At 40.1% G+C, this 21,926-nt stretch overlaps 1 protein-coding gene and 1 pseudogene across 8 annotated transcripts in view; one reads left to right on the top strand and one right to left on the bottom strand.

The window, feature by feature from the left end:
* The window catches only part of HIVEP2 (HIVEP zinc finger 2), a 217,591-nt gene that overhangs the window by 72,165 nt on the left and 123,500 nt on the right, over window positions 1-21,926 (top strand). The gene's annotated exons all lie outside the window — the stretch shown is intronic.
* Window positions 13,214-13,734, bottom strand: LOC138444910 (ubiquitin-conjugating enzyme E2 L3 pseudogene; annotated as a pseudogene).

The raw sequence follows: 21,926 nt of genomic DNA, 5'->3' as shown, positions 1-21,926 counted from the left end.
GTGCCTCATTTTCTATAAAATTGCAGCCTAACTCCTGTGTGAACTAGGCAAGGTCATATTGAAAATAGTTCCTTTTTGTTATTTAAGTTAGTTTTATGTGAGTAGAGAGGTATTCATAAGGTCACACAGCATAATCCAATAAATAACTTATTTTCCTCCTGAGGGAATAAGTTTAAGAAAGACCAGGAGTATATGGTACAAACCATGAGAAAGGCCTTTTAACCGTAACTTATAAGATAAAAACCTCTGTCTTCGGAAACTTGAGTCTAATATGGGAAGAAAGTGGGATATGTCCCATGCTTGATCCAAAGAGTGCTGGACTCATCAAAGGTGACTGAGGTTTGAGTTGGGTGGAGGAAGAGGAGGGGTCTTCACAACAGAAGGCAGACACATTGGGGTGAAGACATATTTGACTTTATAGAACTGCTCTGTCTAATAAATGGGTGAGGAACCTGCCATTTGGACTGTGACTTTGAGTTGTGCCCTGGCATTGATGGGCAAGAGATATCAAGATGGAACCCAGTTGCAGGCTGAGCTTTGCCTGGAGATGTAGTCAGAGTCAAAGCTATGTTGTCCTTATAGGTTTGGCCAAATGGGGAAGTGGAGTGGGTCCATGTTCCCCATTTGTAATGAAGTACCGAAGCAAACCTTTCTCTTTTATGTGGAAGACTGTCTTCAAGGAAGGGCAGCAAGTGCCTCTGAAGGTATAGAATCCTCAGGCCTCAGAGAGCCTGGACTTTGAAAGGCAATAATGATCTCTGAGAAGAGAGGCTTCTTTGTCATTAATGTAGGACACATTGGTGACTGTCTGGTGGCAGAGGCTTGCCTGTCAGTCCCGCTTGAGGCTCAGCTGTCCCCACTGGGAGGGTTCGATTCCTCTCTGAGCTTTGTTCCTTCTCACTGGTCTTTTTTTTTTTTTTTTGGTAAGTCTTTACCTCCTGGAGCAGTGTTGAAGTTATGGGAATCTTGGCAAGAGTGTTGAACTTGGATTCTAATGAGGATAATTGTCTGAAATATCTTGATGTTCTCCTATGTTGGTGGAAATGGATCTCCGTTGGATAGAGAACAAAACGGGACTATAAGAGATCTGACTTTAGTTCCCAGGGAAATAGCTTTAAATGGAGGACAGCAAGAAAAACAGACTCTAGTAAAGAGGAGCAGTGAAGGGGGTAGGGGAAGCCAAGACAAAAAGTGATAGGAGAGATGGATTATAGTGTTTCCAAATGCTATCAAAACTTGTTCACTGTATATTGTGGCTGAGCTGTGGGCTAAGTTGCTACAGTTGTGTTTTACTCTTTGCAACCCATGGACTCCTCTGTCCATGGGATTCTTCAGGCAAGAATACTGGAGGGTGTTCTATGTGCCCGGCCCCGTGAATATAGAAGTGAACCAGACATCGTCCTTGTCCTCAAAGAGGTCATCAGAAGCCAGAGACCTCTACCTGAGTGGCACTGTTGAATGATTTTTGCTGATGTTTCAGTATAACCCAGGGGGAGACAGAGAAAGCAGCCTCTGGGGTGAGTCAGGTCAGGAGAGGGGTAGGAAAAGGAGAGGGGAGATGGAGGGATGTGAGGAGAAGAGAGTGTTACTGAAATGTCTGACTCTGTGGTCCATGATTGCCCAAATAGCTGAAGTCCAATGGCCTGGCAACGGTGAGATTAAGAGGCCAGAAGTCAACATGAGGGCAAAGAGGCTCCTCAGCATTTGGAAGGAAGTGAAAGACATTTAGAGAAACAAGTCTGGCATGAGCAAGTGCATGAGCAAGTGGAGATCTGAGTGTGAGATAGAGGAGAAAGAAGAAGGTTTGAAAGTGTTAAATCTGAGATGTTAGTGGAGGGCTGAAAAGGTTGAGTGACTGAGTTGATTTTAATGGTAACTCACGGACTACCCATCTATATTATTATTCCTGATCCTCAACCTTCATGTTCTTCCAAAACAAAAAAAAAATCTCCTACTATATATTTCAGCTATCACTACTCTAACATGGCTTTGCCACATCACACCTAGTCTACTATGTAGCCTTTTAGATGGTACATGCCTGTGTGCTCAGTTGTGTCCAACTCTTTGTGACCCCGTGGAGTCTTCCAGACTCCTCTGTCCATGGGATTTTCCAAGCAAGAATACTGGGGTGGGTTGCCATTTCCTTCTCCAGTTTTAGGTGGAGCTCCAACTCAAATGATTCTATCTGTGATTCATTCCATGGTCCACTGCAACGCTCATCTTCTTAAAATACCATTTTTAATAGGTTACTGTGAAGATCTAGAACCTTCACTGGCTACCCATTGCCTGCAGTTTAAAGGATGCACCCCTCCATAAAATGAGAAATGTCCATTTTCACAAGACTTCATAATTGACCAAGGGCTTCATATGCATAGCCTTACTGAGTTTTTATAAAACCCATGTGGTGGACAAGACAGATATTGCTCTCTTTCTAAATTTATAAATGACATAACAGAGGATCAGACAGGTTAAAGGCATGGCCAGAGTCACACAGTTCGTGAATGGCCGAGCCAGGAAGAGAAACCAGGGGCTTCTGAGTTCAAGTGCAAGGTGTTCTGTAGTGTACCATGGCCTCACCTGGCCCTGGAGCCCCATGCCCCTCCTAACCCTGTGATTTCTGTACTTAGGGTGGTGATGTGGTTGGTGTGCTTTTACCAAGGCCTCTCGGCCTCCTTGCAGTCACTCTTCTGTCTGCTGAGAACTGCTGAGAAGTTGTGATCTAGAGCTGTCGACGGAGACACATTTCCTGGCTGATTTTCCCCTAGATTGGGACAAGTCTGTCTCCTGCCAGGACATCTGAGGAGGCACAGAAAACACTCTGTACTCCCCTGATGTCACCCTCAATGCCTGCTCGTCTCTTGGGACTTGGAGAAGCTTGTTTTGCAATAGTTTCTGGAGGGCTTTGACCACTGGCAGGACCAACACTCTCTCCAAGAAGGTGTGGCTGAAACACACTTTCCTTTTTCACCCAGAGGAACTAATGGTCTAAAAACTTGTTTAAAAATGTCTCCTTATTTGTTATATTAATGAATATCTATAGATTTGTTACCATTTAGACATAAATAGTTCCCGGGAAATGCTGTATACAGAAGGAGATAAAGCTGTGCTTTGAACTATTTGTTAAAATCAAGACTGTTTGTGAGCAATGCGATGATTAATGAGTCTGTGTTACTGTGATTTTAGAGTACACTCTGTTTCCATCGTTTTCTCATTGTACTGAAGCCAGTGTGATTTGGTTTTTAACAGTTTGGGGAGGGAGTTTACTGTAGCAGAAGTTTAAATGACGTAAAAAATATGCCTGACAATTGTCTAGAATATCAAGAATTGCCTCCACTCCTATAAAAAATGATGTAGGAAATACATGCACAAGGATTAGTTAAATAATGTATTACAAGAGTGTTGCATTGCCTTGGGGCTTCACTTTAAGCCACACACACACACACACACACACACACACACACTCATCTGGCATCTGTTTGAAAATTGTGACCCTGAATCCTTTAACTTGGGTTTCCATGATGAAGGGTGCATCTTTCCAATGACAAAAGCTTCGGAAGAATAGTTGCAATACTCTTTTGTAAAATAAAGTATTTTTATGATCCTCATTGTTTTTGACCCCCTTATAATAGTACATGCCCCCTGAGATGACAGTATACTTCTCAGGAGGCAGATATGTATTTAACTTTTTCTAGTGCTTTCCATATGTTGGTGTTAAGGGGCCAGTAAATGTATGGGGTGGTTTCCCTAGTGACTCAGGTAAAGAATCTGCCTGCCGTGCAGGAGACCCGGTTTCAATCCTTGGGTCAAGGAGATTCCCCTGGAGAAGAGAATGGCTACCCACCCCAGTATTCTTGCCTGGAGAATTCCATGGACAGAGGAGCCTGGTGGGATACAGTCCATGAGGTCGCTAAGAGTCAGACACAACTGAGTGACTAACACTTTTCAAAGGTACAGGGTAGGAATATGAAGGATTCAACTGCCAAACTCTATTTTTTTCCTTTACTTTCTTTAATTTTACCACAGGTATTATGATATGCAAATATTGGACTGAAGTACAATTTAGACTTGGGTAGTAAAACGTTTTAGGGAGATGAACAAGATAAGTAAATTCTAAGTGGTGTTGAATGGAAATATTTCTGAAATGGAATTTGAATTCTGAACTCAATGTTGTGTTATTACCATCTGGGTAATTTTTTAAAGTTTTATTTATTAAGGTAGTCATTGGAAATATTGATTTACATTGTGACCTTATAATCTTCATTGGTTCTTTACTATAGTTAACTGGCTAGGTAATAAAAATTGAATAATTAAAGAGGACATTCTTGGTTAAAAATAATTAGACATGTATGTACTATTAGAGATTGTTAGTATGCCTGTTTGAAAGTACAATAAGGTAAAAGATGATTAGGAAGACTTCTAAGTATTCACGAAACTGAAAGAAGGCTGATGATAATATTTAATAAGAACACAATATGGAAAATTGATATTTTATAGATATCTTTACAGAGAAGGCAATGGCAACCCCCTCTAGTACTCTTGCCTGGCAAATCCCATGGATGGAGGAGCCTGGTAGGCTGCCGTCAGTGGGGTCGCTAGGATATCTTTATGCCCGTCTTTTCAAGTAGAGATGTCATGTGACATATCCGATAGTAGGACTTTTCAAAAGTGCCTACTTAGCCTTTCTGTATTTCACACAGTATTTTTCTCCTCCCTAGTTAAATGACTTTTGATTGGTGGTACTCAGTTGAAAGTCATTCTCACTTGCCCTGGTGCTGTTCGTTCTTGAGAGCTGTGGTCCATTCACCCCTGTTCTTGCCCCACAGTGCAGGCTTTCATCACACAGCAGCTGGAGACCAGGGCATCTTCTGCCTCATACTGATATTGTACATGATCTGGTTAACTTTGCTAGCCCTCGCCTATGTGTTGTAGTTCCCTGTAGCTCTACCTTAAATCCATTTATCTTCTTTATCCAAGGTCTCTAGCAGATCTCAATAGTTGCATGGTTTCAGATATCATTTGTATATTGATAATTTTCAAAGTTTTATCTGTGAATGGGTCTTCTCCTAAGTTCCTAGCTTAAATATTTCCTTAGTATGTGCCCTAGGCTGTCTGATGGACACATCCAAGTTAGGAAAGTCAAAAAGGAGTTGTTGATATCCGCCTGCAAAGCTCTGCTCCCCCACCGAACTCGGGCAATTTCATTAAGTAGAACTGCCATGCCCACCATTGCTTAGGCGCAAATTCCAGAATTCATCTCCTTCCCTCTGGCCTCCCATTCAGTGCAGCAAGTCCCTTGGTTCTCTCTCTCCAAAATAAATGCTGAAGGAGAAGTCTTCTTGCTGTTTCCTCTGCCATAGTCTCAGTTCAAGACCCCAGCATCTGGCCTAGTCTACTGCAAAAGCTCTTAGCTCACTTCCCTGACCCCGCACTCCCTAGAGTAGCCTCTTATGTATAAATCATATAACACATTCCCTTGTCACGGATTCTACAGTATATTTTCGTTACCCTTAGACTAAAATGTAAGCTTCTCATTGTGTTCCGCAAGACTGCTGTCCCGACCACATCTCTCTCTACACTGCCCATTCCCTATCAGGCTCAACCTTTCAGCCTTCATTCTGTTCCTTGAACTTGCTGAGCTGTTCTCCTCTTGCACTTAGCTGTTTTTTTCCTGCTTGGAATGCTGTTAACCCACATCCTCTGAATTATGGCTCCTTTTCTTGTTCAAATCTCAATTCCAGCATTCCTTCTTCAGACAGGCCATCTGTGACCCAAGTTTCAGTTTTTTCTCTTCATCTCTAATGCATCTTAAAGCACACCATTGTGATAAAGCTTATCAGAATCTGAAATGATCAATTTAATTGTTTTTGTGTTTGTTTTTTTTGTCTAACTCCCCCCACTCTGGACTCCCATGAGGTCAGTGACATTTCACCAAAGCCCCTCTGCATCTCAGAGCCCAGTGAATAGCTCCTAGTGGCTGCTTCAAAGTTTTTGTGGGCTCATTCACCACCTTAAGTCCGGTTTCTTATTTATTAAATGAAGGTGTCAGGACAGGTGACCGCCAAACCTGTCCTACCAGACAGTTTTAATTCTCATCGTGTCTCTAGTTCTCTGATGGAGTCCGCTTACCTCCTTGACATTCTGTGAACGGGCTGTGTTTATTCAGGTCTTCAGGCCATTGCTCCCTCTCATCTCTCCTCAGTGTCCTTCCCCCTTCTGTGCCTGCCAAATTCCTTAAGGATTTCCCTTCTACTTTTGTCTGTACCCTTCAGAAAGGAATGTAATTGTTTTGTGTCTGCATATCTTGCCTTTTGCTACTACGTGGTTAGCTGTTAAGCATGGGATTATAACTTTAACTTTTGGATCCCATGGCAGTCATTACAGTGCTAGCCTACAGTGTATACTCAGATAGCCTTATAACTCAGTAATGAGGGCATTATGTCCCAAAATGTTGATTTCATAACAATAAGAATGTTTGAACTGTTTTACTAATTTACCTAAAACAAAAGAGATTTTAAAAAAGCAACCAAATAGGTGTATCTTTCTTAAGTCTGAACTGGAGAAAAAAATCTGAAAATGGAAATTTAGGCTTATGGTGAGGTGGAATTTTGCAAACATTTGTAAGCAATCTTACTAAAAAAGTTTTGAAAAAATGTATAATCATATACATTTGAAAAGAGAAATAAACAGATATATATTTTTTAAATTATTAACTGAGGTTAAAGCTTGAGCCGGGTTTTTAATTTGGTTTGGTTTGTTCAGGTATTAGGAATTTAGAGGAGCTCTATGAAAATATCCCACCTACACATTTTGAATATCCACTTCCTGCTTATCTTCCAAACAGCTTGGTTCTTTTAATAGCAAATGGCTGAGTGGAGGGGAACCATTTGTAGTGAGTAAATTTAAGTACAGTGTGTCCTCCCATCCCAAGCAGAAGTCATGCTAACTGCTCAGGGATTTGGTGCAAATGTGTTTGCTTTTTGCTATTGTCCAGATCCTTGAAAACGCAGTATTTTAGAAGGATATTATCCATTGTTATGCAAGAAGAAGAATTACTGGTCAAATTTTTTTTTTTAATTCTGAAGCTAGGAAACACCTCATCTATTTTTTATAAACCTGTTGATTTATTATGTTTTTCTTAGAGGCTGTTCTTCAAATTTCCATAGGCTTGGACAGGAAGAGCTAGTGCTGGAGAGAATCACAGGCGTGTTTCTTCATTTCACATGTGAACCTAATGCTATACATTGGTGTGTATATGGAAATGGTAAATTCCTCTTAATCCAGAGTGGCTGGAAAATGTGTGGTCAAATTTAAGAGTAATCATCTATTCCATTCAGGGATTAACTGTTTTCAAACAATTCACTCAAAAACACTGACAGTATTTTAAATTTATTTTTAATGACATAAATAGCACTTAGTAGCCCATGGTAATCAGTGTGTACATCAACTATTGGTGAAGAGCATTATTCTAGATAATGCCTGTGATTGGATTAATTCTCAGTCTATCTCAGAATTTACTGCTTTGCATAAACGGCTTGTTTTCAAGGCATCCATTTCTTTTGGAAAAGTAGAGATGAGGAAAAAAAAAGTCTACTTCTATAAATATCTTGTTTGGGGTAAATAGCTAGTTTTTTTTTTTTTTTTTTTTTCCTAGTGAATAATGCAAAGGATTTTCCAAAAGGTTGCTGTAGCTTTGCATGGGAGAACTGAGAGAACACTTGTTGGATGTACTGCTGAGTGTTGAAGGCAGGTGAATCTTATTCTGTTGTTCTTACACAGCAGCCTCATGCTGGGTCCAAGCTGTGTGGTGTCTGGAAAAAGGTTTGCTATGTAATGCTTTAGGATTGGCATTGCAAATTCTTCCTTTTAGGGGAGCATTGCTGATGTGAATGTTGGCAATGTTGTGTCCTGTGGCTGCTGGTGTGACCTAGTTAGATCCCTCAGGAATTAATACCTACAGAAGCTGGGACTGGGGAGACTGAGAATATAGAGAAACAGTAGATTCAGGGTACCTCAATCAAACAGGGTAGGAACCATCAGGGTAATGATGGTACACTGAAAATGTAGCATGGGAAATTTATGCATCAGTATGAAAATCACATGGACAGAGGAGCCTAATGGGCCACAGTCCATGAGGTCACACAGAGTCAGACACGACTAAGCGACTGAGCATGCACAAAGAAACACAATACTGTATGAAATATTACTGCACCTCTTCAAAATTGACCATAAAGGGGCTGACTTCAATTTCAGGGAAAGAGGAAATACTCAATTCAGACCTGTGTGTTTAGGTAGGGTTTCCCTGATAGCTCAGTTGGTAAACAATCTGCTTGCAATGCAGGTGACCTCGGTTCAGTTCCTGGGTCAGGAAGATCCGCTGGAGAATGGATAGGCTACCCACTCCAGTATTCTTGGGCTTCCCTGGTGGCTCAGCTGGTAAAGAATCCGCCTGCAATGCAGGAGTTTGTTCCCGGGGGTTGTTCCCTGAGTTGGGAAGATCCCCTGGAGAAGGGAAAGGCTACCCACTCCAGTATTCCGGCCTGGAGAATGTTGTTCTCCAGGAGAATACTGGAGAACAGTATTCTGGGTCGCAAAAAGTTGGACACAACTGAGCAACTTTCACTTTATTCGTTAACATCTCTTTAGTTATGTTTTGGTAGGATGACTTGGACTTTTCCCTTGTGTTTTCAGGTAAAGATATAAATTCTCTTTAATTAATATCCTGTGATGTTCTTTGGTGACCCTGGTGAGGTCACTGGCTTGTCGTCCCGATTCATCAGCAGCTGTTGTTTCACCAAGTAGTAGTGTGATTTTTCACTACCCGTTTGCTTGCACAAAATAAGAAGGCATCGTTTTGTATTGTAAAATACAGTTTGAAAGACTTTATAAAATCATAGTCCATTTTGATTAATTTTTACCAGCAGCTGCCTGTAACTGGGGCTTTGTTCTTGATTGGGTCATAACTGTTGAGGGAAGTTTGCTGCTTTTTGGACATGATTTCAGAGACTCGTGGTTCCAGATCTCGGACATCTTTATGTTTTTCAGGTTCCACCATGCTTGGTCTAAAGCAGATTAATTACTAAACTCTCAGTGAATAATTAACCATCTGACTTGTTCCCAGGTTATATACTCACTGGGTTAGAAATTATTTCTCAAACTACTAAAGATAAGAGAAGGCTATTCCTGGTTTCACAATGTCCCCATTGTTACTGGCTTGTGTGTATGTGTGAGACCCATCAGCTGATCCCTCACACTGGTCCAGCTACTCAATCAAACCACTTCCTGGGGTTTTCTCGGGTGATGGCAGTGATTCAGAAGATACCACAGTAGTTTTAGAGGACTGTTCCCTGTGTGTAACGCTGGGCTGAATGACTAGGAGCTGTCAAATCCAAAAAGAGCATTTTTGTTGCGCCCGCATTAAATCTGCCCTTTGCCTGGAGAGTTCTATGGACGAAGGAACCTGGAGCAGGGGGTACAGTCCATGGGGTTGCAAAGAGTTGGACATGACTAAATGACCAGCACTTTCTTGCTTTTGCTCAAAGTTGCATTTCAGCTGAGTTTAGGGTTACTTCTCTGTGTGCTTTCAACAAGATATTTTTCTTTTTAAAAAATTTATTTATTTTTTTTAATTGAAGGATTATTGCTTTTCAGAATTTTGTTGGTTTCTGCCAAACAACAACATGAATCAGCCATAGATATACCAATGTCCTCTCCCTCATGAACCTCCATCCTGTCTCCCTCCCCATCCCACCTCTCTTGGTTGTTATAGAGCCTCTGTTTGAGTTCCCTGAGTCACACAGCAAATTCTCATTGGCTATCTTTTTTACATATGGCAATGTAAGTTTCCATGTTACTGTCTCCATACATATATTTTTAAAGACTATTTATTTTATAGTAGTGAGTTAATGCCTAATTTCTATCAGTTAACCAGTTTGTGCCTTAGTTGAGTTTCCACTATGTACCAAGTCCTATTGGAGGCTTGGGGGAGACAGGCAAATGTGTCATTTCTGGCAAGGTAGTCATTTGTACGCATTCAAGAGGATGTGATAATTGGCAGTGGGGAGGGGGCTGTGTGTATGAGCTGAGTTGTGTCCAACTCTTTGCAACCCCATGGACTATAGCCTGCCAGGCTCCTCTGTCCATGGGATTTCTCAGGCAAGAATATGGGAGCGGGTTGCCATTTCCTTTTTCAGAGTATCTTCCTTTGCTGCTGCTGCTGCTGCTGCTAAGTCGCTTCAGTCGTGTCCGACTCTGTGCGACACCATAGACAGCAGCCCACCAGGCTCCCCTGTCCCTAGGATTCTCTAGGCAAGAATACTGGAGTGAGTTGCCATTTCTTTCTCCATCCCAGGGATCAAACCCACACTTCTTGCATCTCCTGCATTGGCAGGTGGATTTGTTAACCACTGTGCCACCTGGGAAGCCCTCACAGTAATTGGGGAGATAGATCAAAATGGAGGGGCCACACCCTTCGTGTGAATGTAAGCATATTCAGTTTTACTTTCATAAATAGATATTTCTGTGATTTTAGTTTGTGAATCTATCACATATTGTGTTCCATAAGGTAAATTTTGTATTTTTAGAATTTAATTTTGCAGTATAAAGTTGCATAGAAATTACTTTTATAAAACCCTTGTTTTGTCTTCCTTAAATGAAAAATAAGAATTTTCAAAATTATCTTCAAATCAAAAGATATGTATTCTTTTCCAGCCTTTCAGAAGCTCCAGAATTGCACTTTTGACCTTGGAATAACCAGGGGCCCTGGAAAAATAAGATAGTAGCTCTCTCTTGTTAGTTATGTTGACCTTTGAATTGCCTTTTTCTTTCCTATTCTTGCAAATCTTCTGCCCTCATGTCTGGATGAGCTAGATCTGTTGAGATAATATATATGGAAGCATTCTGTAAGCTGGGAGGTATTGTGAATAAGCCTGTATTATTATTGTTGTTGTTATTGTTTTCTTGTATTCACTGCTTAGCATTGTCCCCCAAACACACCAGCAATTTACTTCTGCTGTGTCAGAGATGATTGTGTCTATCTCAGTGGAGAAGCTACTTTCTGTTTGAACTTAAGAAAATTTGGTGTGCTGGGACCTTTGGTTCACTGGTGGGACCTTTGTTCTCTTGGTGTCCTGACTGCGTGTGCGATTGTCAGGGAAAGAGGTGATGGGGAGGTTGATGAAGAGAAAAGATTCAGTCTATTTATGTCGATTGTGCATTATTTGGCTATCTGCACCCTGTGAGGTTTACTTTACAAAAACTCTCATTGATTTTATAAATCACCTTATTAAAATAAGAGACTGTTCTTGGTAGTGGTCAAGAGTGCGGACTGTGGAGTTAAATTGTCGTGCTTCTTGTCCTGGTTCCTTCATTTCCAGCTGGGTAAAACCTGGGAAAGCTTTTAAATCTCTGTGCCTGAGTTTTCTAAACTGTAAAATAGGGCTAATTTCATTACGTGGTAGGGCTGTTGGGAAGCTTAACTGGAATAATGCAACTGGGTTAGATTATATATGTTAGTAATTTTACTTACTAACTGCTAGTTTATCAACACAGTGACCCCAAAAAGGCCTGGGTTAAAGTTTGCACTGAATCACAGATTAAAGAAATAAACATTCTGTGTTGAAGTGATGACATGTACTGTCTCTTATACTCTTTCAGGCTCTATTTGATGGAATTTGGGGTTGAGTCTGATGCTCTGTCTCTTGAGAGGAAGAGAAAGGGCCAGGGAAGGGTGGTTAGAACAGAGTATACATGTGGAGGGACAGGAAGGAAGGTGTGGGGCTGAGGTAGCTCTTCCTGGACACAAGCCCACGTGCTTCCTGGTGCTTGGCACCTTGCAGAGTTCTCTTATACACCTTTCTTTCTTTCCATCCTCACGACAACCCTTGTTTTACAGAAATGGGAACCGTGCCTCGGAGATACTCCTTGACTGGCTCCCAGACAAGAAGCCAGACAGGGGCACAGCAGAACTCCTGGACTTGGGTGGTGACGTCCTTCCTTCCAGGACATGGTCCCTTCTCTGCTGTATACAAGGGTTTATGTTTATGATAACCTTGGTGCTGAATCCCAGAGGAGCTGTGGGTCACATGCTGATTGGAAGGGAAGGGTGTTGGTGGAGACCCAGTGGGGTTGCTCGTCCCGTGACCCTCAGAGCACTAACCTGCTGCTGTTCAGGACTGGCCTGGCTGCTGCTGCTGCGGGTGGTAAGTGACCCCAGGCTCTTCCTGGCCTTGAGTGAAGACTGTGTCATTTCTCTGAAGGGCCATTTTGGATCAGTGTTCTGTGGGAGAATTTGTCAGTCTGTCTTTTTTGTTGGAAAGGAAGTACACCTACAGTACACCTGCTCAGTGGTCAGACACATGCGATGCGAGATTAGCAGTGTGAATACTGTTTAAGCCAGGCCTTTTTGGGGTCACTGTGTTGATAAACTTGAAATTAGTAAGTAAAATGACTAATATATATATTCCCATTGTGAGTTGATTCAACTGTACATTTTAAAATGTTGGTTGTTACATAATATGTATTTTACTTTGGGGGGTCGGATATTCTGAGATTAAACACAGCTTTAAAAGTTTGATTTTCTCCTTATCCTGGTTGTCCTATTTGTCATATTAAAAATCAGGTGATCAGAGAAAATTCAGTATAGTGCTTTGAAATTTTAAAAACATTGAGAACAAATTAAAATTGGAAGAATTATTTTATGCATGGAATGGGTAGAGATTGAATTGATTTTAGGATTATGTTTGAATGCATTATTTCTATGAAATCATTTTCTACTCTGAATAAGAAATTTTCATATAGATAATACAATATGTTTGTCAAAGAAATAATTTTTTAATGCACTAAAATTTTAATTAGCCATAATACAATTTGTCTACATGCACTTTACTTTTTAGAGAAGTTGGTAACAGTGCATTTTTTTTTTCCTGAAGCAACAACTAGACCTTGGCTTTTCAAAACCACCAAACTTGGCTTTTCTAAACAACTAAACTAAGGTTTTCTCAACCTTGGTGCTGTTGATACTTGAGTCTGGACTGTGCCTTTTTTTTTTTTTTTTAGAACATCTTAAATTTTTAATCCTCTCTTTACAAGTTACCTAGACCACTTCTGATTAAGAAAACTGTAGAAAGTTAGTAACTGCCACAAGCAGACGCCAGGCGGTGGCACGTGTCAATTTTCCACAGAGTCGTGCTTTGCGGCGTTTCTCAATGCTACTGCTCGGGGCCTCTGTTCACAGTCGCTGGAATCCATCGCGGCAGATTTTAGTCCACAGGTCGCTTTTCCCCATATTTCTTTGTAAATTCTTCAGCATTCTTACAGAATTTTTTACAGTCCTTGGAGTATTCTTTGGCTAGGTCAGCCCGGAGCGGGTGCTTCGGCTGGGGGTCGTTCACCAGTGCTATGAGGGACTGGATGACTTGGTCGGTCTTGGTTGCTGGCTTCCAGTTTTCAGCACTAATTACCAGCAGACACACCTGCCCCTTCTCGTCGATGTTCGGGTGGTAGATCTTCGTCTTGATCGTGATTTTCGGTGGTTTGAAGGGGTACTCTGCTGGAAAGTTGATTTCGATCCTGAAGGCCCCCTTATCATAGGGAGGGTTTGTCGGGAACAATGAGCCCTTGCCAAGTCAGCAAATTAGCTTCATCGACCTGGATGTTGCGGAAGTTTTTCATCCCACACTTGCGGATTTCTTCAAGCTCCTTCATCAGCCTCCTGCTGGCCGCCATCTTGGCTGTGGTGCTGCTGCTGACCCAGAATGCCTGGGGTGTGCTTTGTTGTGGGCAGGCTGTTCTGCGTGTTGCAGGAGGTGCAACAGCAGCCCCAGCGCTCACTGATTGTATCCTGTCCCCTGTTCCCAGTCTTGACCATCAAAAATGTCTCCAGACATTGCCAAAGGTTCCTAAGAGAGCAGCCTCACCCCCGTTGAGGATCATTGATCTGGGGTTTACCTTATCTAAATCTACATTATTCTGTCATTTTGAGTAGATGTTCAGAATCACACCAAAAAAGGAGAAAATGATATATTTATAGAAGCAACAGACTTCTATAATAAGATTTTTCTTCAATATGCTTTGAAATGTTTTTTATTAACTCTCAGTTACCATGACACATTCAGTTTACCAGAATTCCAGACGTTTGGATTAATATGCTCTTTGTTTTCTTTCAAAATAGATGTATCTCTTTGATTCTGAGTTAATTTATATCAGTGACTTGATGACTTAACTTCACATAACTGGAAATAATAGTGTAGTTTGCTATATATTAAATGCTTCCTCTGATAAGAACATTCAGTATGTTCCTCATGGACACACTGAAAGGCTTAATTGCCTTTAGAGATGGGCATGTGTCTTAGTGAAGCAGTTGTGCAAATGGTGCTGAAGTTAAGTTTCAGGAATCCCTTTATGGACTTTGTAGTAGCTATTTTAGCATAAGGAGGCAGATACACCTATAACTACTGTATTAACTCAGGGATACAGACATTTTGCTTGGCCTATGAATTACATGACTGCTTTTTAAAGTGTGTCACTTTAAAGATAGAGCATAGTTTTGTTCTTGTGAACTGTGGACTGAAGCTTTAGCCAGTCAGAGGAAGGAATGGACTACAGGGTAAAGGAAATATTTGTTCCGTTATTGTACTCCATGGCTTCTCGCCATCTTTGATAAAGGATTGAAGTGTTGTGCACCCAAAGTCTGCTACCCTCTTGACCCTTCATCAGTCATCAGCCGCACTGTGAGGTTAGTGAACTGTGGCTCAGGAGGATAATTATTGTTTAAGCATTGTGTAACTCTTGAAAATGGAAATTACTGACACAGCAGTCTTGTAACGAGATGTCTTTCTAGTTTTAAGATTATCAACACGTTTCCTTTCTCTTGTTAATTGTGCCAGTTAGAGGTATAAGATGATAATATATGAGACTTGAAGTAGAGTTATTCACATGGATGATCCTGAGACTATTGAGTTTCTTTAAAAAAAAGAAAAACCAAAAAACTAAAGCCAGAAAGGACCTAGCACAACATTTCAAGAATTTCACATGGGATCCTTAAATCCCTCAGGGTGTCTTGCAGCTCTTGGATGCTGCTTCTCCACTATTTATGTGTTAGTTACTGAAAGCATAAAGTAACTAATGGCACATACAGATCCTTTCGTTGCATACCTTTTTTTTCTTCCTAGCTCAGGAAAACTTTTAAAGAGCTATATCTAGTATTCACAGCTTTATGTCATCTCATCTCTATATTTATGCCACATTCTCAAACAAGTCGAGTAATATATCAGCTGCAGCTGTTGCTGACCAAAAGCTGTCACAGAAGTGGGTGGAGGAAGAATCAGAGATGCGGTGTTCAGGTTCTGTGTCTCAAAAGCATATCTGTTGCAGTCAATCTGTGATGATAACAGCTGGCTTGTAGAAGGCAGATAAAGCCAGATATTAGTTTTATCTTTGACCAAATGTACAGTAATTTGGATGCCATAGCGATAAATATCAGTGATAGCTTAAGAAAAAAAAAGAGTATATACGATTTTCTCACTTGTACAGTAGGAAATACTCATGAATGTGAGGTATTTATTAGTTTTGGCTACAGCCTTTCTGTAAGGTTATTAACATAAAGCTTAATATTTAATAGCATGCAAAATTTAAAAAGAGGACAAATGAAAATCTATAATAGCAAATAAGTAAAATGTTTGTTTTTGCTATAAGTGGGCAATGTGCTTTCTAATTAAATGTATTTTGATTCAAGTAAATATTTACGCCAATTGCTACTTAGAAGAATGTTACCACAGTTTACTAGAGCTGGTTAGGATATTGGACTTCGTATAGCCCTGTCCAAGATTTCTCTTAACCCACTGGATCTCACTTGTCCCCATCTTCCATCATTCCCATTTTCTAGTTTAGCATGAGTTCAGAGAAGAAAACTGAAAATCCTCATCAAAACACTGTAGTCAGATTTTTATCTTTTTTTCTACTTTTTTATAAAGACAGTTCAAGGGAAAGAGAAACAATGTTTTAGCCATTAGGAGGGGACAGTTAGCCATATGAGGCTGTCTCTCCTTGTTCTTTAACCCGGTTGGGCTAAAATAAAATCCTTATATGGTCAAATCAGTTAAGGGACAGACTTACCTTAAAGATGCAAAGAAAGCCTTTTGTACAGCTTAACATGTGAGACCTCCCAATAGTTCTCCTCCTTCTCATTAACATCAGAACACACATTGCTTTTGAGATTGTCCTAATGTGTTCTAAGTACTTGATAGCATAGACAGATTCCTAAGGCTACGGGTGCCTTATGAAGACAGCCTCCTAGATATTATATAATACCTAATATATTTAATATGTAATTATATAATACTTTATTAGTAATGCTTAAATTATATAATATTAATACTTCATATCAAAGATTTGAATGCACATGTTTATGTAATTCATATTCAAGATATGGATACTTGTATGTTGGACAAAGATAATAAAGGACTTAGCTGTTACCTAATTCTGAAAGAAAGCTTCACAGTGGAGATGGAATTTTAGGAACTCGTTATTGCTGGAAATCTCTGTGTAGCTGGGGGTTGGGGAAAAGGAAGTGTGTGCTGATGGTTATGCTTGGTAATTATTAATAGGTAACAGTTACTGAGTACTTACTCTGTGCCAGGAGGGTGTCCTTATGCGTTCACTCACCCTTTGGGTATCCCTGGGGATTTGGTTCCAGGACCCCTGCAGATACCAACATTTGTGGATGCTCACATCACTTATATAAAATGATGTAGAATTTGCATGTAACCTACACAGAGTCTTCTACTTTCAATCAGCTCTAGATTACGTATAATACCTGCTGCTGCTGCTGCTGCTAAGTCACTTCAGTTGTGTCTGACTCTGTGCGACCCTGTAGACAGCAGCCCACCAGTCTCCCCGTCCCTGGGATTCTGCAGGCAAGAACGCTGGAGTGGGTTGCCATTTCCTTCTCCAATGCATGAAAGTGAAAAGTGAAAGTGAAGTCGCTCAGTCGTGTCCGACTCTTTAGCAACCCCATGGACTGCAGCCTCCTCCGTTTGTGGGATTTTCCAGGCAAGAGTACTGGAGTGGGGTGCCATTGCCTTCTCCTCCTATAATACCTAGTACATTGTAAATGCTAAGTAAATCGTAAATACAATGTAAATGCCATGTACATTGTTGCCACTGCACATCAAATTTATGTTTTACTTTTGGAAACTTTCTGGAGGTTTTTTTTTTTTTTTCTGATCATTAATCCTCCATTGGTTGACTGCCTGGGTGTAGAACCTACAGATATGGATGGCTAACTGTACTAACTTATTTAGTTCTCCAACAAGATTTTGAAAGTTAATCTTATCTCCACTTTCTAGATGAGGAAACTGAGGTACAAGGAGACTAGATAATGTGCTTAAGGTTCTAGCAGTAATAAGAGGAAGAACAGGCCTCTTAACCAATGCACCCAACTGTCTATGTAATTTAATTTGCACCATAGCCCTGCAAACAAGAGATTTTTCCTTACTTTCTACATTGAAGAAATTGAAGCCCAGAGAGGTTACCTTTGTCAAAGTCACTGGTGGCTAATGACAAAAGGATTGCTGGGAAACTTTGAGGGCAGGAGGAGAAGAGGGCAACAGAGGATGAGATGGTTGGATGGCATCACCGACTCAGTGGACATGATTTTGGGCAAACTCCAGCAGGTAGTGAAGGCGTGCTGCAGTGCATGGGGTCACGAAGAGTCGGACACGACTTAGCGACGAAGAAGAACAAAGAACTGACGCTCTCAAAGGTCTGTGCCTTTTCACTGCAAGAGGAGGCCTTCTTGGGAAGGCTCAGTGGCTGACACACACACACACAAATATGGGAGGCCTACTCCTTCCCTGCAAAGACAGTTGAGGTTATAGAGAAGCCTGTGTAGGTTGTTCATAGCTCGTCGTATGGCCGTGGAGTAGATGTGCACTGAAGCAAGAGACGCCCCTCTGGCTCACCTCTTCCAGAATGCACTGCCTCTGTCATCTGCCTGGGTTGTGCTTCGTTTTGTTTGGGGTGCCTCTTTTCAGTGTGCTGGGCTGTTCTATTCCTGTTTATGAATCTTTTAAGTGTGCACATTACGGAAGTAATTAAATTGTCATTATAATTTATAGTATGCCTGAAGTCAATCATCTAATTAAACTGCAAGAGAAGAGAGGTGGTAGCCTCATATGCATTTATTAAGTATTGCTATATTAATTATTTAAGGATTTAGAACCAAGTGAAAGAGAAAACGAACAATAATACCAGTCTTTAAAAGTTTTCCTATTTCTGCTCTTTTCAGTTCAATAATTTGAAATTCTCACTAGTTAGTAGCATAACCCTAATGCCTTTGGAGAGATAATTATTAATGAATTAGGATTTTTATGTCTTTCCCTTGGCCTTCTCTTATAATTCTCCGGGCAGCATTCATACATGCCACCCCACATCCTAACTGAAGAAGCAATTAGAAATATAATAGAAAACAAAAAGGTCCAAGTTCTGTTTTGAATTATAAAAAATGGTAGCATTTTAGATACCTGGGATCATTTAGAGGAGATTTGGTTTTACCAGAGCAATAGTGACTATTAAAATGCTTATTTTCTTATTAAGGAATAAAAAAAAAAAAAAACCCACAGCAACAAAGACCAAAACCAAATAGGGTATAATTAAACTCTTGCTAGAGGAAACTATTTTTGAAAAGTCTATTTTTCAACTCTAAGCTCTAGCTTTTATTTTTATATATATATATATATATATGCATATATGTTTATTCTGTGAGGTGAGAATTGATAACTCAGATAGGTATCTCAGCCCCCTTGGGAAGTTAATTGCAGTATGTAATGGAATTGGCTGAATCTGCTCTTTTGGGATTTGGGTGTTCAGGAAAAGGAGAATACTGAAAAACATGATCAGGTGTCATTCATGTGAGTGACAGATTGTAAATGTGGTGAATTTTGCCCTTCTCATTTTAAATTTGGGGGGGCTGAGATTGAATTGAAGGCTAAAATTCCAAAAGAGCCAATCCTTAGAAAAGGCAATCAAGAGCACAATAAAGGCATTTAATTGAGCTATGTGTTAGCAAATATATCTGTCTAGAAGTTACTAGGTTTTCCAACAGCTCTTGGCTAAACAGAAATTAGTTACTTGTAAAGATTCCAATTTCTTTGCCCCTCTATGTGCATATAAGAGATCCTCAACTTCTAAACAGTTTTCTTGGATAACATTTATATTCTTTTGCTGAGTCACAAAAGCTGAGTTGACCTGTAATGTACTTGGCAGTATTAGTAACAAGAAATTACAAACTGGGTATCAGTTTCTCTGCAAAAATGCATTCTGAGTGATATTGGGGATTGCATATTGGGGATCTACTCTTGTGGGAACAGTGTCTTTCCTAGAGTTCTTGGTTGAAGAGATTGAGGAGGCTCCTTTGCTGACACTCTCGCAGGCTGGAAAATGGGGGAGAGAACCAGTAAAGTTCAGTTTTGGTTTCAGGCTGCAGGTAACTAGGGGGAAAGGAAGGCAAGAGTGATATCCCCAGTGTATATGGGCAGAGGGGAAAGGAACCCCCCTGCAGTCCTTTTGCTGGTTTGGCTGCTTACTGGGTGGTCTTTCCAGGACAAGAGCCAAAGGTGAATCATGTACTTTAAATTTGAAAATTGCTAACACATACATATCCTTTTAAAACAGTCTTTGTTTATAGCAATATAAACATCTCTCCATACTGGAACAAAAACTGCATAAAATAATAAGAATGAGATTTAAATAAAGATTTTGTGTAAACATGTGTTTTAGGGACTTGTGGACTATAAATATTCCTTGAACCAATGCTCAGTGGAATGTGAGCTTTTCCATAGAAAGATAGGCATCTGATAAGATCCTAGCTCTTGTCCCAGAGTTTGATAAATTGCAGGCCCTCAAAATGTGTGACATGTAAAAGCATGGTTAGATGAAGGTAAATGTGAGTTATTGTGAAAACTTTGATGTGATATTTTTCATTTGCATTAAATCTAACATGACATTTACTGTTGAACTTGACCTCTTTGGGGAAAGACTTTCTAAACTTATTTCCTCTTTCTTTCTAAGAACTTAATTAAATCTTCAGAAGGATTCATAACTTGATATTTGCCATGTACTATCTTTAGAAGTATTTTATAATATATCTTATATGCTTTTAATTAATTTATTTATTTTGGCTGTGCTGGGCTTTCATTGCTGCGTGGACTTTTCTCAAGTCGTGTTGCACGGGCTTCTCGTTGTAATGGCTTCTCTTCTTGTGAAGCATGGGCTTTAGGGTGCATGGGCTCAGTTGCTGTGGTTTCCAGGCTCCAGAGCACAGACTGGAGAAGGCAATGGAGGAGCCTGGTGGACTGCAGTCCATGGGGTCGCAAAGAGTTGGACACAACTGAGAGACTTCACTTTCACTTTTCACTTTCATGCATTGGAGAAGGAAATGGCAACCCACTCCAGTGTTCTTGCCTGGAGAATCCCAGGGATGGGGGAGCCTGGTGGGCTGCCGTCTATGGGGTCGCACAGAGTCGGACACAACTGAAGTGACTTAGCAGCAGCAGCAGCAGAGCACAGACTCATAGTTGTGACTTCCAGGCCCAGTTGCTCTGCAGCATGTGGAATCTTCCTGGACCAGGGATCAAACCTGTATCTCCTGCACTGGCAAACAAGTTGTTGTGAGCCACCGGGGAAGCCCCTTATATGCTTTTTGATTCTTCAGAAAGCTGTATTTTAGAAAGAATTTTATACATGATAACCATTAATAGACATTAATAGTCTAAAGAATTTAATTCATAATTTCCAAAAAGACCTTAGGTTTTAAAATAAAAATAATGTCTGTGTTAATATCAGGAACAATGACAAGGCTGAGGAAAACAAAAATTTGCCTGTAAACAATTTATATTAAAGAAAAACTAGTAGAATTCAGAGTTTATTTATCCTTTTATAATTCTGCTCTCTGAAGTTTCATGTTAAATTTTGTGGAACTATTTTATATATGGAGCTGTGGACAGAGCATTTATAAGAAAAATATAACCAAATCTGTTTTTGTCATGTTTCTATATTTCATTTACTACAGTAGCAAATCCTTTGTTCAATATAGTTAACTGTTGAAGGGATTAGAAATTGTTTGAGGAAGAAATGACATTTGTCCTTCACATGTGAAATCTAGTACCATAAATTTGTTTCATGCTTTTCTTGTAATTATGTTAGACAGACACATTTCAATTATTAGTGTTTCATTGTTATGAAGATTTATATAGTAGGAAAAAAGAACCTAGGGCTAGAAAAAGGTCCAGATATAAAATATTGATAACAGAATCTTGGAGTGATTGCTGGACTGATGTGCTTCCTTAACTTTATAATCCTAAAATTTTCTGAAAAAATTTTTAAGTAACACTATAAAAATCTAAATGCTGTTTCATTGTCGGTGGTGGTGGTTTTACTCATTACAGAAATCAATAGCTCTCAAACTATTCTCCCCATCTTCCTGCAGCTGTCCATAATAACCATCTGCTCTTGCAGGTGGACTAAATTCTAGTCTTCAGTAAGGCTTGTCACACTGTCCTGTTTACTTACCATTTCTTTCTTAGGAGTCCACTTTGAAATGGAATCCTTTTCTAAATAGAAGCTCCATACACTGAATTTTACCTATTTATACTTTGAAAGGGTGGGCCTGACAACTTAGAACCTAAGAAGACATGAAATTGTTCAGAAGAAAAGGACTAATTTTGAGGGTATTTATGGACAACTTGGAAAGAAAGCCAAAACAGATCTCATGTTTTTTGTAATATTAAAATTTTGACATCAGCCTGACTGCAAAATGTGTATGTTTTGTGTGTCATTGTATCTTTTTTATAAATTCCTGTTATTTGTGTGGTGCTATTCTACTTTTTCCAAGAAACAGTCATTTTGTTGGGCTGACTGTGTTACTCACAATT

Source organism: Ovis canadensis, chromosome 8 (genome assembly GCF_042477335.2).
Source record: "Ovis canadensis isolate MfBH-ARS-UI-01 breed Bighorn chromosome 8, ARS-UI_OviCan_v2, whole genome shotgun sequence".
Lineage (NCBI taxonomy): Eukaryota > Metazoa > Chordata > Mammalia > Artiodactyla > Bovidae > Ovis > Ovis canadensis.
The sequence above is the reverse complement of the archived record's forward strand: the minus strand, read 5'-3'. Positions and strand labels throughout refer to the sequence as shown.